This window comes from Camellia sinensis, chromosome 6 (assembly GCF_055761805.1).
Source record: "Camellia sinensis isolate YWXY chromosome 6, ASM5576180v1, whole genome shotgun sequence".
NCBI classification, from domain to species: domain Eukaryota; kingdom Viridiplantae; phylum Streptophyta; class Magnoliopsida; order Ericales; family Theaceae; genus Camellia; species Camellia sinensis.
Window position 1 is genome coordinate 161,398,996 of NC_138966.1, and position 16,788 is coordinate 161,415,783.

Sequence of the window (16,788 nt, forward strand, 5' to 3'; positions counted from 1 at the left end):
GAATACAAATATGAGTGGATAAATTGATAAACGATATCCGATTAATTTGATTTTTTACAGGTATATTCTACTTGATGTATTCTAAAATGTGAACGGTTCGAATTATCAAAATGGGCCCCGAAAATGGCCCAATTGGCTGCACACCAGTGGTTGCTGTGCACCCTGCACAGCAGCCACACCAATTCCGAATTTTTTGGAGTACTTTTAATATTGTCACTCCATTCTTGGGATCAAAAGGAATTGGATGAAGGATAAATTGATTTATTTTAGGAATTTTATTTATTTTGAAAGTTGAATATGTTTTGGATTTTTTTTTCTTACTCATGGTCACATTACATGTCAAAATTAAAGCTCATGTTCCCTTATTATCTAAAAAAATAAGAAATTGCAATTACGAATAAGAAAACTTTGATACAAAGCTTTTGAGTCCCTTTATTACTTGTACAAGCCAACAACAGCATGTATATATACATGCTAATAATACCATTTATTCAAGAAGATAACAACATTAGTCAACATTGCCCAAATATCATGATTCATGGAGTAAGAGTGCTGGATTTAGCAGTTGGAGAAAGGCTGTAACCGTGATTCCACGGATAATCTTTTGAATGTGATTCATCCACGAGCTCCCTAACAACCTTATCTGTTTGATCCACGAAAAAATTGCTACATTAATGATTGCCTTTAAGCAAAAAAAGGTCTTAGAACACAAAAATTGACCATAGAATTGAATATAACCTTCTCACATGTAGAATAGTTTTTTGCTACACAGTTGACACAACAAAGAGGCCAACAAATTAGTTGAAAAGACTTTTAGTTTGTTTTACTTTTATTTTAGGGTAAATTACAAATACACTCCTTGAAGTTTATTTAAAGTACATATTACTCTTTGTGATTTGAAAAATTACAAATACCTCATTGTCAGAATTTTTTATTTAATAGAATTAACTAAAAAAATGAAATTCATAATTGTTTTCTTATACAATAATAAAATTACTTAAATTAGTAATTAAAACATATTTTTAACACCATTAAAAACTGTTAATTGATTTGATAATTTATTAATGAGTAAATTACAAATACACTTCTTGAAGTTTAATTAAAATACGAATGACCCCCTGTGATTCTAGAAATTATATTCCACCCCTGAGGTTTCCAATTTCATAGCAAATAGCTCATTTTATTAATAAATCATGAAGTCAATTAACAGTTTTTAATGATATTAGCAATATGTTTTAATTAATAATTTAGGTAATTTAATTATTGTATAGGAAAACAATTATGAATTTCATTTTTTTAGTTAATTTTGTTAAATAAAAAATTCTGACAAGGGTGTATTTGTAATTTTTCAAATCACAGGGAGAAATCTGTACTTTAAGTAAACCTTAAGGGTGTATTTGTAATTTACCCTTTATTAATAAAATGGACGATTTGTTATGAAATTAGAAATCTCAGGGGGTCGAATGTAATTTTTAAAATTACAGAAAATGATTCATATTTTAATCAAATATCAAGAGTGTATTTATAATTTATCCTTTATTTTAAATAGTAGCGGCCCAAGCTATTTTTAGACCTCGTGCTAAATAATTGAATGAGGCCTTATCTTACTGGACCTTCAAAAAATTGAGACTTTTGGTGATAAGAATTTTTTAGGTGGACCTTAAGTGATTAGTTAAGTGACCTAATGGTTGAGTCATCTCTGATTTTAAAGTCCTAAGAAATACAAGAAAATTGTTTAGTAAACTGTTTTTAGAAATTATTTTTTAATTTGTTTAAAACAATTCACTTTTTTAAAAAATACCAAACAAGTGTTTTCAAAATTTGAAAATTGTTTTTGCATAAGATTTAAAATGATTGGTGTTTTAGAATTTTTAAATTTTCTTTTTAAAACATAAAGAAAGAAAAAAATAAAATAAAACAACAAAACATGCCATCACTAACAAAAAAAAAAAAAAAATAGTCTCTTCAAACATGCTGTTATGAATAAAATTATTTGACTTATTCTCAAAAGTCGGATTCACAAAAAAGTGAGACAAAGTTCACGCTTACTTGCCTTTATGTTTGAAGGGAAGAGATCCAATCTAGTATTCAAAAAGTTATCCAAAATAACTGTGTGTTTTAAATTCAATCTCGTATAATAGGGTTCACACAGAATGTATTTGAATTACATAATAATTTTTTTGAGTAAATTTGTAGACATGAATCACTACAATAAAAATATACTTTAGTGGCACTACACTAGTGGCATATTTTTAGAAAATGCCACAAAAAATGATATTTAGTGGCACGTTTTTGAAAAATGTCACAAAACGAGAAACATAAAAGGCTCTAGTGACATTTCAATGAACAAGTGTCACAAAAGTACAACAAAAACATACTTTAGTGGCACTACACTAATGGCATATTTTTAGAAAATGCCACAAAAATGATATCTAGGGGCACGTTTTTGAAAAATGCCACAAAACGACAAACATAAAAGGCTCTAGTGACATTTTAATGAACAAGTGTCACAACATTACAACAAAAACATATTTTAGTGACACCATACTAGTGGCATGTTCTTAAAAAATGTCACAAAAAGAATATTTGGTGGCATTTTTTAGAAAAATGTCATAGAGCCACAAACATACAAGGCTCTAATGGCATTTCAATTAAAAAAAGTGTCACTTCACTACAACAAAAATGTCACTACAACAAATTTACACTTTAGTGACACTACACTAGTAGCATGTTTTTAGAAAATGTCACAAAAATAAAAATTGGCATTAAATGTTTTAGAAAAATGTCACAGAACCACAAAACATATAAGCTCTAGTGGCATTTCAATAAAGAAATGTTACATCAATTTTATGACATTTTATAAAATAATGACATAAAAAATTATGTTCGTGACATTTACCAATAGATGCCACTAAACTTTAGTTGCAATGGCATTTTTTTTAAAATGTTAGGACACTAGGTAGGTGCAAATTACTTTTTATGGCACTTAGGTGGAAAGTATCATAAACAAATATTTTATAGCATTTTGAGAAATGCCATTAAGCCAAAAACTTTCCAAGCTTATAATGACATTTTTGAAAAAACAAAAAATGCCAATATATTTTCTAAATTTTTAAAATGCAGTAAATGATTAAAAATAAATGAATTAAACTCAATATACACTACAAGAAAAAGCATATTCGGCGACTAAATTTCCTGACCAAAAAAATTTGGTCGCTGAAAGTATAATTTTCAGCGACCAAAACAGCATTAGTTGCCAAAAGTAAAGCTTTTTGGCGACTAAACAAGTTTAGTCGCCAAAAGTCTACAATTGGTGACTAAAACTAAGTTTGGTCGCTAATTATATGAGTTTTAGTGACTAAAAAATTTTTAGTAGCACAAAGTAAAACTTTTTGGCGACTAAAAAAATTTAGTAGCCAAAAGTCTACAATTGGCGACTAAAAATAAGTTTGGTCGCTGATTATTTGGGTTTTACAGACTAAAAAAATTTTAGTAGCCAAAAGTAAAACTTTTTGGTGCCAAAAAAAATTTTAGTAGCCAAAAGTCTATAATTGGCGACTAAAAAATAAGTTTAGTCGCCAAAAGTAATCATTTTTAGCGTGGGACAACTAAAATCCTAAGGTGGGAATAAAATTTTTTGGTGACCAAAATTTTGGTAGCTGAAAGTGCATCTTCGGCGACCAAATCCGATTTTGGTCGACAAAAGTTAAGTTTTTTAGCAACTAAAAAATAATTAGTAGTCAAAAGTATAGAATTGGCGACTAAAAAATATTTTTAGCCGCCAAAAGTGGTCTTTTTTTATTTTGGTAGTAAATAGTTTATTTTACATAAATTATGTTCAATAAAATAATTATGTTTATACATATACTTTTATATTAATATGGATTAATGTACTATATAAATAATATACGTTGCATATATAATCATGTGGTGCTTTAGAGGTGTAGTGGGAAGAGTGTGGTGTATAAGGTTTATGGTGCGGAAGGTTGGCGGTTCGAGTCTCCGCAAGAGCGGATCAAATTGTTCTACAACGAATTATCGTCATGAATGGCACTTGATAGCGTCACGAATAGTGCCTACCATGACATTAAAGTGTCACTGAAAGGTTTTAGTCTTGATGGTGTAATGACACTTACAAGTGTCACTAACTCTTTTTTTAATGGCGCTTGATAGTGCCATAAATAATATCTACTATGACATTAAAATATCATTGAAAGTTTTCAGCCATAATGGTGCAATGGCACTTGCAAGTATCTACCGTGGCACTCGTATCTATTGTGGCACCGATAGAAGTGGCACTTGTTCAAAATGCCACAAGACCAAAAAATGTCATTAGAAGAATAGTTTTGTGGCACTTTCAAATGTCACTAAACTAAGAAAATGTTGTAGTGAATTTTGGGTACCTAGTATTGCACTTGTCAAATATTTAGTAAACAAATCATGCAAAAATCTCAATAAATTAGAATCTCTAAACATAATCCTATGACGAGAGTGTATTAAGATAAAATTTGAGAACCAAAAAATATGTGAGGCAAACTTACATGTGACAGAAGTGGTGGAATGTTGAAGCAGTTCCCTTGTAGCCAAGACATCAAAAGCCAAGAGAAGAATAACAATCAAGAAAAAGTTACCAAAAACAAACAACTTCCTTGAAGCCATATTTGATTTTTAGGATACAGAAAAAGGCTTTTCGGATATCTCATTTATATAAAAATGAAGTCTACTTTTATGTAGCATTATTGGTGTAGTTTAGTTAATTTATTCATTTATTTATTAAAATTTTAGTTATAGGGTAGGTGTGGTGTGCCTTGGTCCACAAGCTATTCAGTGTCAAAATCTACAGACAAAATCTAACAAGAATCCGTCATTTTTGAATTAAGGTCTCGTTTGAGAATAAATTATTTTAATAATTTTTGATTTTTTAATTAAAATATGAGATAAAAAAATTATTAGATTTGAGATGATTTTTTGATTTTTTACGAAAAAATATGTAAAAAGCAAAAAAAAAAAAAAAATAGAATGAATTTTTAAAAATAATTTATTAACTTTTTAACTGTTTTAATTATTTTTTAACTTTCAAATTAAAAAGTGATGTTCCCAATTGATGAGAGATAAGCTCATGTACAACCTCTGGTACTAGAAGTACTTATATGATTGGGAAAGTATGGTTTTTGAATTATTTTAATTTCATTAATTTTGTTGTAAATATTTTTAATTTAAATCAAATTGGCCTTATTCCATACACCCATATTACTAAGGCCCTGTTTGGCAAGTGTATTTTTGATTTTTTCTGGGTTAAAATCTACAAAAAAGACAAAATAGGTTAAAATAACTAATAAGACAAAATGTCACATCAAACTCATAATTATTTTATTTTTTTTCTCACAAACATCACATCAAATTATAAAAAAATCTAACTATCTTCTCAAATACAAAATTTTAACATATTGAAATAACCAAAAACTAAAATAGCATACTAAAACCTTCGTTTGGTAGTGACTTTTTTAATTGACTTTTTTGACTTTTTTAGCCTATGACTTTTTTGTTTGTTTAGTATTCTTAATTGGCTTTTTTGACTTTTTAGCTTTGCAATGATAGAATTTTTTTTTGTCTTTTTGTAATTTTTTAATTTTTTGTATTTTTTGACTTTTTTAATCTTTTTGTGATTTTTTAGCCTAACACGAAAACCAAACAACCCCTAAAATAGTCAACTTTCCAAATGAGACCTAAGTGGAATAATAATAAATTTCACTTATTTTTTATTTTTTTATTTTTTTTGTGTCACTTGTGTTCACAATGTATAATTTTATCACTTTACCAAGAGGAAACACTCTTAGGCTATGCTTTGTACTCTTCATCATCGTTAAGGACTTAAAAGTGATAAAATTGAAAATTTTGACGATCAAATTGATACAGACGCATAATTTAGTGACTATAGGTATATTTTGTTATAATTTTGTTAATAATTTCAATAGTCACTTTAGTCTTTTATTTTTTAATTATAACAATTAAATTCTCAAACTTTAGTTATTCTTTTAATATAATTCTTTCATCACTCATCATTTAAAATAATTGATAGAAAGTGCTCACAGGATGGCCATGTGAAAAGATTTTCAGGGCATTAAAGCGAAAGGAAAAAAGAAAAGAAAAACTATTTAAAAAATTTATGTTTAAATTATACATTGGGATTTTAAGGACGATACAATTGATTGTTTTGCAATAATTGAAAGAGAAAAAAAATCTAAACCAAAAGTTATTGCATTTTAATGTTTTGTAATACTTTGAAAGTAGACACGTTTGACGCCTAAATTATTTGATAATCCACAACACCACCTGCCAATACGTCTTACCAATCATCAAACACCATCCTACTTTGCTGAGCAAAACCCACTCTATAAAGATTTTTAAAGTTGATCAAACCTGTCAACCTACTTCGTCAAGCAAAATCCACTCGACAAGGATTTTTTAAGTTGGTCAAACCTGTCAACCTACTTTGTTGAGCAAAATCCGCTCTACAAAGATTTTCAAAGTTGGTCAAATCTGCCAACCTACTTCGCCAAGCAAAACCTGCTCGACAAAGATTTTTTAAGTTGGTCAAACCTGCCAACTTATTTTGTTCGACAAAGATTTTCAAAATTGGCCAAACTTGCCAATCTATTTCACCAAGCAAAACCCGCTCGATAAAGATTTTTCAAGTTGGTCAAACCTGGCAATCTACTTCACCAAGCAAAACCCGCTAGATAAAGATTTTTTAAATTGGTTAAACCTACTAACCTATTTCGCCAAACAAAAACCCACTCGACAAAGATTTTCAAAATTGGTCAAACCTGCCAATCTACTTCACCAAGCAAAACCCGCTCGATAAAGATTTTTCAAGTTGGTCAATACCTACCAACTTATCTCTTGCCCAAACCAGCTTGGCAAAGAGATAAAGTTTGTAACCAAAAGGTAGTGTAATTCATATTGCCCCCATGATCCATAAAGCGCGAACTCCATCTCCGCATATTTGACCCAAATAATAGTTTTCATACATGTTTGGTATAAAAACTCATATTTTTCAAATAATAAAAATCTGATATAATAATTTGATCTTCCATGTATTTGTGGTTGGAATAATAATGCATAAACTCCATGCTCCATAGATAATCAAAATTCAGCACAATAAAATATCTTCATCCGCAGAATAATAATGCATAAAATCCATACTCCGCAGATAATAAAAATTCAATATAATATCTAAAATCTATGATCCGTAGCATAATAATTGATAATAATACCTCCATGTCCAAAATGATAATGCATAAAATGCATGCTGATAATTTAATTAAAAACTTCCAAGTTTATTTACGAGAGGAAACAAAGTTGGTGGCATTTGATCTCATCGCTGGGTCACTGTGAATAGGCACTGAATGGCGTTTGAGCTATCCATTAGTGCTTTTGAGATGAATTCAACTGCAGGCTAACGATTGTGATTCTGGCTGCTTATGGACTCACGATATTTTCTAGTCAAGACTTTGTTCTTCGAATTAGGTCATGATTGAGGGGGACTGAGTTAGTTTCTTCAAACAAAGATAAAATCTTCCTTTTATGCCCATAATGGTAGTACCGAAGAAATAAAAAGCAAAGACCATTCGTGGTTTATAGCCCATAAAGTATCACAAAACCATTCAATGCATACCATATATTTTCACGTGAAAGTCTTACAGCCATGGTTAAGTGGTTGATGCTTACTTGGTTTATAGTATACACCTTTGGGTTGTATTATTGGAAAAGAATCATCCACAATAAGGTCACATGAACATGATTAATTTTGTCTTCTTTTATGAATTTCATCGATTTCCACAGACGGCGCCAATTGTACGGGTAAAGAAAAATCACGTACTTGTTGATAAAGAAATCTAACGAAGAAGATGAATAGCACCATCACGCAATCGCTATCTGCAAGACAAAACACCCCCAGCCATAGCCGGGGGCCCTCCGACGCTCAAGTCAATCCTCCAATATTATCAAAATATTTAATGGACTAATTTATAGAGAGAAATTGCGTACCTCAACCCATAAGGGTGTGACCTATTTATAATATCCAATGACTTACCTCTCAAGTAATTTAAATGTTCCAGAAGTTCTATCGCAAACAATCTCCGATTGTTCAGGATTTCTATATCAATAAGATTTCATATCCTGATAAGTTTTGCATAACATAAAACACTAATGTAATATTTGATAAGAATATAATAACTATCATACACATAATAATTTATAACCATGCCATGTGATAATACTTGAACCCACATATATAATTCTTGTAATTATTCATTTCCTATCGCCAAACACCATCCCCTGTTGTTTCCTATGCCTCAGTACAAAATTGCGGCTCCCTCCCCTCTACTAAAGTCAACATGACTACAAGAATTAGTAGAAATTATCCAATGGTCCAGACGACGAGGCCTTATGCCCATCTAATAATATCGTCTTATTCTAGAATCATGTAATTTTTTGATTTTCTTTTATTGGTTAGATATACCACCAATGAAAAATTGCTAAAATACATGATAATTCCTCATTAGTGTAGGGTACTTTTATTCTGAATTTTTTCAAAATAAATTTCTATTATTAAGATCTATGTCAGAAATCCTCTAAAACTAAAAACCTATTTTTAAAGTTGAATTTATTTACTTAGTTTCTTTTTGGACAAATTATATCGGTGATCTCTATATTTTATCCATTGTGTCTTTTTGTTTTTTACACTTTCAATTGACTCGATTTTGACCCTTAATTTTAAATTTTGCTTCATTTTAGTCTAATTGATAATATCATTAGTGTATTTTAAAAAAATTATTATTAAATTAATTGAGGTTAACCTACTGTGTTTGATAAGTTTATAACATGCCCTTACAAATATGGCATGCGCATATTTTTCGTTAAAAAAAAATGCTAAGCGTAGGAATTAATTGGATCAAATTGAGACAAAATTATAAATTCAACGTCAAAATCGAACTAATTGAAATTGTAAGAACTAAAATGACACACAAATCAAAATACAGGGACTACCGTCGTAATTCGTCCTTTCTTTTTTATTTTTAGAAATGATAAAAGAAAATGAAAAGTAAAAAAAAAAAAAATCCTTCACCAATTCATTCTTACTTAAATAATTTTAAAACTAAAATTCAGCATATATAGATATGCTCTGTGATAATCAAGGAGACAAGAAAAAGACAAAAGTACTATCTAAAATTAAGAATTTCTCCCACCATTTACTTTATGTTTTATTATATTGTTACAAATATTTTCCATGAAACCAAACAGGGAAAGGAAACACAAAACCTAGCCCAAAGGATGGGGACAAACAAATTAAAAACAAGAGCCTTGGAAACCCTTGAGTTGAATTTTATTTATAATAATAACCCATCATGGTTTTACAAAGTACCATCTTACAATTATTTGAAAAAAGTAGTAGTGAACCACAAAGGGCTCAATACCACACCAAACGGTAAGATTAGGATGAAGAAACATCATCTTCAATTGTGAATATAACCTTGGCCCCAGGGATTATCAGCATTATTGGTTTGTTTGAACTCTCTATCCATCTTACCTCTTTCCAACAACAACCATTGCCATCCAAATTCCCTTGTTAGGACTTAGCAAAAAAATTGTCAAAAATTTTATTCTAGACATTTGTTAGAATATAATATGTAAAGTGTTGCTTTAATAATTAGGTTAGTATAATAATTAGTATGCTTTAACAATGTACCTTTAATAATATTGTTTGGTTTGTGCTTCTACTTTAGGTTTGTAATTGTTCTCCCTCTGCTCTATAAAGGAGAGAGCTCAACACAACATTCAATATATATTCAATACATCAATCATAATACTGTTAGCTATATATTTTGTAAAAGCCAGTTACAATCCGACACGTGGAAGAATAAGGGTATTATTGGAAAATAATTTAAGTCTCCAATCCTGATCGTACACGTGGTGATGATAATTGGTTCTCACATGGTCTGAGCAACATTGGATCAGTAAAGAAACGCAAGGTGACGTGGCTTCAACGGTTACTCATATTCAAATTCAAATACAGGAGGGAAGCCTAACTGCAAATAGTGGCATAATGGAGCTACTTCTAAGGCAACATGATCAGCGATCATGGAGGAGCAGTTCGACGGTTCGAAGAGCAGTTCGAAGGTCATCTTTGACAAGTATAAATAGCAAAGAGACCCCCAGGAAAAAAGAGGGAACTCAGATCATACATACCAGTCTTTATTTCATATTTTACTTTCCAGTTTTGAATTCCTGTACTTTCAATACCTGCACTTTACATATCTGCACTGCACTTCAATTCATAGGAGTAGTCTCAAGTAGATTCAAGTGGACTGTTGCTGTAAACCTCTTCGAGGCTGAGTTTGGACTATTGTAAGTTTTTCATTTTTATGAAATACTTCCATTGTTCTTCATATTAATTGTTATTTCTCTTAATTTCTCCTAAGTCAAGCCACCAGTAAAAGTCCTCTTCATTGAGGCTAAAAGAACTAAAACACAATCGTTTGGTAATTGGTTGGCAATCACAATTTCTGTAAGGATTGATTGATCCTTGCTGGCATGCTCACATTTACAAAAATACCCTTCGAAAAGCCAAAAAGCCAACATATATTTTTGGCACGCCCAGTGGGACTATTAAAATATGGCTAGACGAAGACGACAAGGAGAAAATGAACGCTTGGAGGAAGGCGTAGAAGGAGAGGTAGAAATACCTAATCCAGAGGATAATGTGGTAACACATCCTGTGGAAACTCCCATGTTATCAGAACCTTTGGTCGAACAGACCAGTACTTCTGGACAAGAACCATATGTTCGTAGTATTGGACGAAACCAAGGAATTGGACCATCCACCATTCCATCTACTCAGCCAACAAATCCATGGGATGGCTTAGTAGATGCTATGGGACAACAACTAATGAACACAATGGAAAAATGGGCAACATCCTTCTTGGATCGAATGAATAATCACCAACCAACAAGCACAAGACACACGGAGGAGGTTTTAAATGTCCCTCAGCAAAGATTGGCTAGAGATAAACAGCCTATGCAAGTTAATGGACATTCTAATGGTCAAACTAGTACCCAAAACTTTGAAAGACCATCACCTCAGTCTTGGTATGAACCTGTTTCGAGGCCTGCAGCAGGCCAAAATGCCTCAGTACTCAACAATGAAGCCACACAAATTGGTGGACCTGGCCAAATACAAGAAACTGGCATAAGAACGGTTACAAATCCCATGTTCGAAGCCATACCTGGTACTAGGGGGTATAATAGTCCTTTATTCGAATTCATACCCGGGGGGTTGGAAGGTTTTCCCACAAATGGAAGGGATACAACATCTGTTCCAACACCTTTTGCAGGTCCTTTCACAGGACAGGCTCAAAGGGGTTACGCACACCCCCAACAGCAACCTGCACCACAGGGGCACCCAGTCCCAAATATGCAACCTTATGGACCAAGAGGACCACAGGCACAAGTTTGCCCACCAAACCCTGTGTTTGTCCCTCCAGTAGTGGTTCAGTAAGCACAAAATTTGGTTCCTAGAGACCAGATTGCTGATATTGTTAGGGAGATATGTGGACCAATGGCTCGGGGGGTCCAGACTCCTATATACAGAAAACCATACCCAGAATGGGTAGATAGGGTACATGAATACCCAAGAGGATTCAGAATACCAGATTTTACTCTATTTTATGGAACTGGAAATCAGTCAACTGTAGAGCATATTGCTAGATTTGCTACTCAATGCGGTGAATTCACTAATCATGATTATATGAAACTGAGATTATTTCCAAATTCTCTGACTGGAGGAGCATTCGTATGGTACATCAACCTTACACCTGGGTCCATTCAAAATTGGCAACAGATGGAAGAGGCATTCCATGCCCAATTCTTCCAATCAGAGCCAGAAGTTTCCATGGCAGACTTGGCTAGATTGAGTCAAAGGCCTGAGGAAAAGGCTACTCAGTTTATTGCTAGATTTAAAAGGGCTCGGAATAAATGTAGAGTCATTCTTCCAGAGCCAGAGTTTGTAAGATTAGCTCAAAACGGTTTAGAGTTCAGGCTTCGAAAGAAGTTTGATTCAACTGAGTTCAGGGATTTGGTCGAATTAACCTATAAGGTGTCTAGATATGAAGCATTATTAGAAGAAGAACAAGATCGAAATAATGCCTCGTATAAGACATATTATAGAGATCCCAATTATGAAATCGATGCAGCAGAGATTGTGGGCAAAGAACCTGTAATTTGTGAAGCATTGATTCATAAAGACACCACCATCGACCAGCAGTTTAAAAAGAAAGATTTCCACAGAAAGTATTCTTTTGATCTGGCAAAAGCAGATGACATTTTTGACCATCTGCTTGCAGCCAATTTCCTTAAGTTACCAAAGGGAGTAAAACTGCCATCTCCAGATGAACTTAAAGGAAAAATATATTGTAAATGGCATAACTCTTGGTCTCACTCGACTAAAAACTGCATTGTTTTTCGAGACAGGATCCAGGAGCAGATTCGGAAAGGAAGTCTGAAATTCCCAACCAAAACAGAAAAGATCATGGGGATTGATAGTAACCCGTTTCCAGAAGTTGGAGAAGGCACAGCTAATGTGGTTGTACCAAACTTCCAGAATCTATCTCTGCAGGAGTTGGAAGAGGTCAACGTGCAAATGCATACTGCCAACCAGACAACTGCTAAGAAGGAGACTAGAAACCCACCAGCTATTGGACAGGGTTTCTCACATTAGAAGGAGCAATCTGACGAAGAAGCACTAGATGACAATTCCTTGGAAGCAGCTGTAATGCAGATGATGTGTCCCAGGTGCAGACTGAGTCATAAATGGTTGAGGGGGCTTCCAATTGATGGAAAGCAATACTACAGAGATGTTCAAAGACATTCTAAGCCAACCAATGCTTACAACAAAAGGCCGTATCCGGGTAGTGATAGGCAGCGACCATCAATGGTTGAACCTGCAGTGGACAGAATGCATGCTAAAGGCAAGAGGTCCTTGTATGAGTCTAGACCACCTAACTACTACAGAGTAGAAAGCAACCATTCTGAAAGAAGATTGGGGAAGAGTTCAGGTTACGGGATTAAAGCCAGGGATTGGCCTCCTAGACTAACCTCACGCAGAACTGAAAGTGGCCACTTTCATCAAAGGCCATAAACAGACTCGAGACATGAAGTCAGGAACAAGCATCTACCTTCACAGCCAGTTTCGAAGGCGGTTTCGAAGGTAGAAAGAAACAGTTCCACATCTGGATCAGTAGGTTCGTGGGTGCCTGGAGTCCCGGACTGGTTTGTAATGCAAAACAAACCTAGGGAAGTGCTTGCTTATGGAGATGTTGTAAACCAAGGCAGGATGATCAAGCCTCCTATGGTGGCTCCGAATAACTGGGTGCTGCTTAAACACCCAAAGACGAGGGAACCAGACATGGTCCCAGTCATCTCAAGATCACAGAGGAGAAAAATTCAGCGCAGGTACACCCAGTACCAGAAAGATCTGAAGGAAAGTGGAGAAAATTCTTCACCAGTCAAAATGGAAGGAAGGAAGAACCCAAAGTCAGACCATGCTCAAAAGCCGGTTCCACAGAGCAAAGTGGTCTGCAGCCGAGAACAATTGGCTAAGGTTCATGCCGAACTAACAGCCAGAGAGAAGGCTAGTTTAGCTGGATTGGAGAAGGCTCTGATGGAGAGTGGTAGTGAGACAGAAGAAGAGATTGGCACAAGCCAAAAGAAAGAAATGATGGAAGAAGAGATGTTCGAAGCCTTCATGGCTGAACAAACGTTTCTGACTGAAGAGCCAGTTGAGAAAGATCCTTCGAAGGGATCAGTTAGCAATGAAATACCAGAATGCATCATGCAGGATGTTTCTGAGGAAGTCGACCAAAGTGACCAAGAGGGGAAACAGGTACAGCCAGCCATCTAGTTTGGCTCGTTTCCCCCAGTATCAGTGAACATGGTACACATACTACCACAGGAATTCCAAGCTGGAGATGAGAATCAAGAGGGGCAGGAAGCTGATCCAGTTCAGATCTCTAGTGAAGACTCACAAGCAAGTATGGTGCAAGATAATTTCGAAATGGTTAACCCGATGGAAGATGAATATGAGAGCGAGGAAGTGGTAAGCATCAATCTATCGTATCCATTCGAGTATCCCTCGAATTCCATGACACAACATGTTAAGCCTTTGTACATCAAGGCTTTCTTCGATGGGATACAACTGAATCGAGTCCTAATAGATAATGGGGCAGCAGTAAACTTGTTGCCAAAATCTTCTTTGAAGAAACTAGGGAAAAGGAATCCCAGGTTGATCCCAACCAGCACAACCATCGCTGGTTTTGCTGGAGATAAGCAAATGGCTCAGGGGATTCTACCCATTAATTTAAGTGTGGGAACCAGGGATTGCATGACAGCATTCTTCGTAATCGACAGTAATGCTAAATGTAATGCTTTACTTGGAAGGGATTGGATCCACACTAACAAATGTGTGCCTTCTTCTTTGCATCAGAAAATCATGATGGCTTTAGGCAATTGAGAGACAGAGGAAATCGATGCAGATCCTCAACCCTTCATAGCCTGTGCAGACTTTGCGGAGGCTAAATTGTATATTGAGGGAGTAACACCGCTCAGTATACTGATGAAAGATGACAGTTCAGCCGAAGTGACGGCTGATGAGGAAGTGACACACTTGAAGCACTTAGTCCAAGAAAGTGCTGATGAAGAGGTCGTTCTAAAGGATGACAATGATGCCTGGTTATAGGCAAAGAAGTGAAAAGCAAGAAGCCACATCCTTGGCTCTGATTAAATTCTCAACATTGGATGTAGAAGCTATAGTCCAGAGAGTACAGGAGCAAGAAAGGGAGGCCATGATACTCGGCTGCAAGCAGAAACAGCAACAGGTCAGAATTTTGACCCTTGGGAAATATTGTGCATTGGACATTGAGACAAAAGTCCAGGAGATACAGGATGAGGATGCCTTATGGACAGATTTTGTCTATGAGGAGGAGGGCAAGGATGTTGAACTAAAAAACCTAGGAGCAGAACAAAGCAAGAAGGCTACTTCGAAGGTTGAAGAAATCAAGGAAGAAGCTTTGGTAAGTCCTCAGGCACAAGACCCTTTGGAAGAAGTAAATCTAGGGGAAGGTTCTGTACAACAGCCCACTTATATAAGTGCTTGTTTGAATGCTCTGGACAGAAACCAGCTATTGGTTGTTCTGAAGAAATACAAAGATTGCTTTGCATGGTCTTATAATGAACTACCAGGATTGGATAGGTCATTAGTGGAACATAGGCTCCCCATGAAGCCTAATTTCAAGCCTTACAAGCAGAAACCAAGGAGGATGAGTCCAGAAGTAATTCAGAAGGTCAAGGAAGAGATCCTTAGACTCCTCAAGGCAGGTTTTATTAGAACAGCCAGGTATGTCGAGTGGCTATCTAATATTGTGCCTGTAGTAAAGAAGAATGGCAAAATGAGGGTATGTATCGATTTCAGAAACTTAAATCTGGCAACTCCCAAAGATGAGTACCCTATGCCTATAGTGGACTTGCTGGTAGACAGTTCAGCAGGTCACCAAGTCTTGTCAATGATGGATGGGCATTCCGGCTATAACCAAATCTGCATTGCAGAGGAAGATATCCACAAGACATCATTCAGATATCCTGGGAATATTGGCACCTTTGAATGGGTTAAAATGCCATTTGGTCTAAAGAATGCTGGAGCTACATATCAAAGAGCCATGAACACTATCTTTCATGACCTCATTGGAGGGTATTTAGAATGTTATATTGATGACATTGTGGTTAAATCCCAATCCATGGAAGAGCACCTGTTTCACTTAGAAGCAGCCTTTGAAAGAATGAGAAGGTTCAAATTAAAGCTCAACCCTCTTAAATGTGCCTTTGGCGTATCATCTGGAAACTTCTTGGGTTATGTGGTACACAAGAAAGAAATACAGATTGACCAGAACAAAGCCAAAGCCATCATTGCAGCCAGGCCTCCATCAAGTAAGAAAGAATTACAGAAGTTCCTTGGACAGGTTAACTTTCTTCAAAGGTTTATTTCTAACACTGCAGGAAAAACTAAAGTATTTTCTTCCTTGTTAAGGCTGAAAGTTGAAGAAGAATTCGTGTGGTCAGCAGAGCATCAAATTGCTTTCGAAGGTATCAAAGCCTACTTGGCTAACCCTCCAGTGCTGATGCCACCAAAGGGGAACAAGCCCTTGAAGTTGTACATAGCTGCAGCAGAGGATTCATTGGGAGCTTTCTTAGCCCAAGACAACGAAGAAGGCAAGGAGCAAGCTATTTATTACCTTAGTAGGTTTTTAAATTCTTGTGAATGTAAATATTCAGCTGTTGAAAAGCTGTGTCTTGCTTTGTATTTTGCTGTAATAAAATTAAGATATTATCTTTTGCCTACAACTGTCTTGGTAATTGCAACCACAGATTTGGTTAAATATATGTTATCTAGACCAATGTTGAGGGGAAGAATTGGCAAGTGGATACTTGCCTTATCAGAATTTATCTAGAATATGTCCCTCAAAGGGCAGTAAAAGGGCAGGTTTTAGCCAATTTCTTGGCAGACCATCCATCTCAAACAGAGAGCCAGGAGATAATGGAGCTTGGTATGGCTAATGTTGAGCCATGGCAGATGTGGTTTGATGGGTCGAAAGCCAATGGTTTAATTGGAATTGGTGTTGTAATAAGATCTCCACAAGGGGTAGAAACCACACATGGTTTCAGAGTAGATGAAGCCAC

The 16,788-nt window shown here is 34.9% G+C and overlaps 1 long non-coding RNA gene across 1 annotated transcript; it reads right to left on the reverse strand.

Moving 5' to 3' along the window:
* Positions 1 to 396: 396 nt before the first annotated feature.
* On the reverse strand, positions 397 to 4,677 carry LOC145792999 (uncharacterized). Its single transcript, XR_014333417.1, has 2 exons — positions 4,542 to 4,677; positions 397 to 643 (listed from the first exon to the last, which is right to left on the reverse strand). It is a non-coding gene; the product is annotated as an uncharacterized LOC145792999 (long non-coding RNA).
* Between the last annotated feature and the right edge of the window lie 12,111 nt (positions 4,678 to 16,788).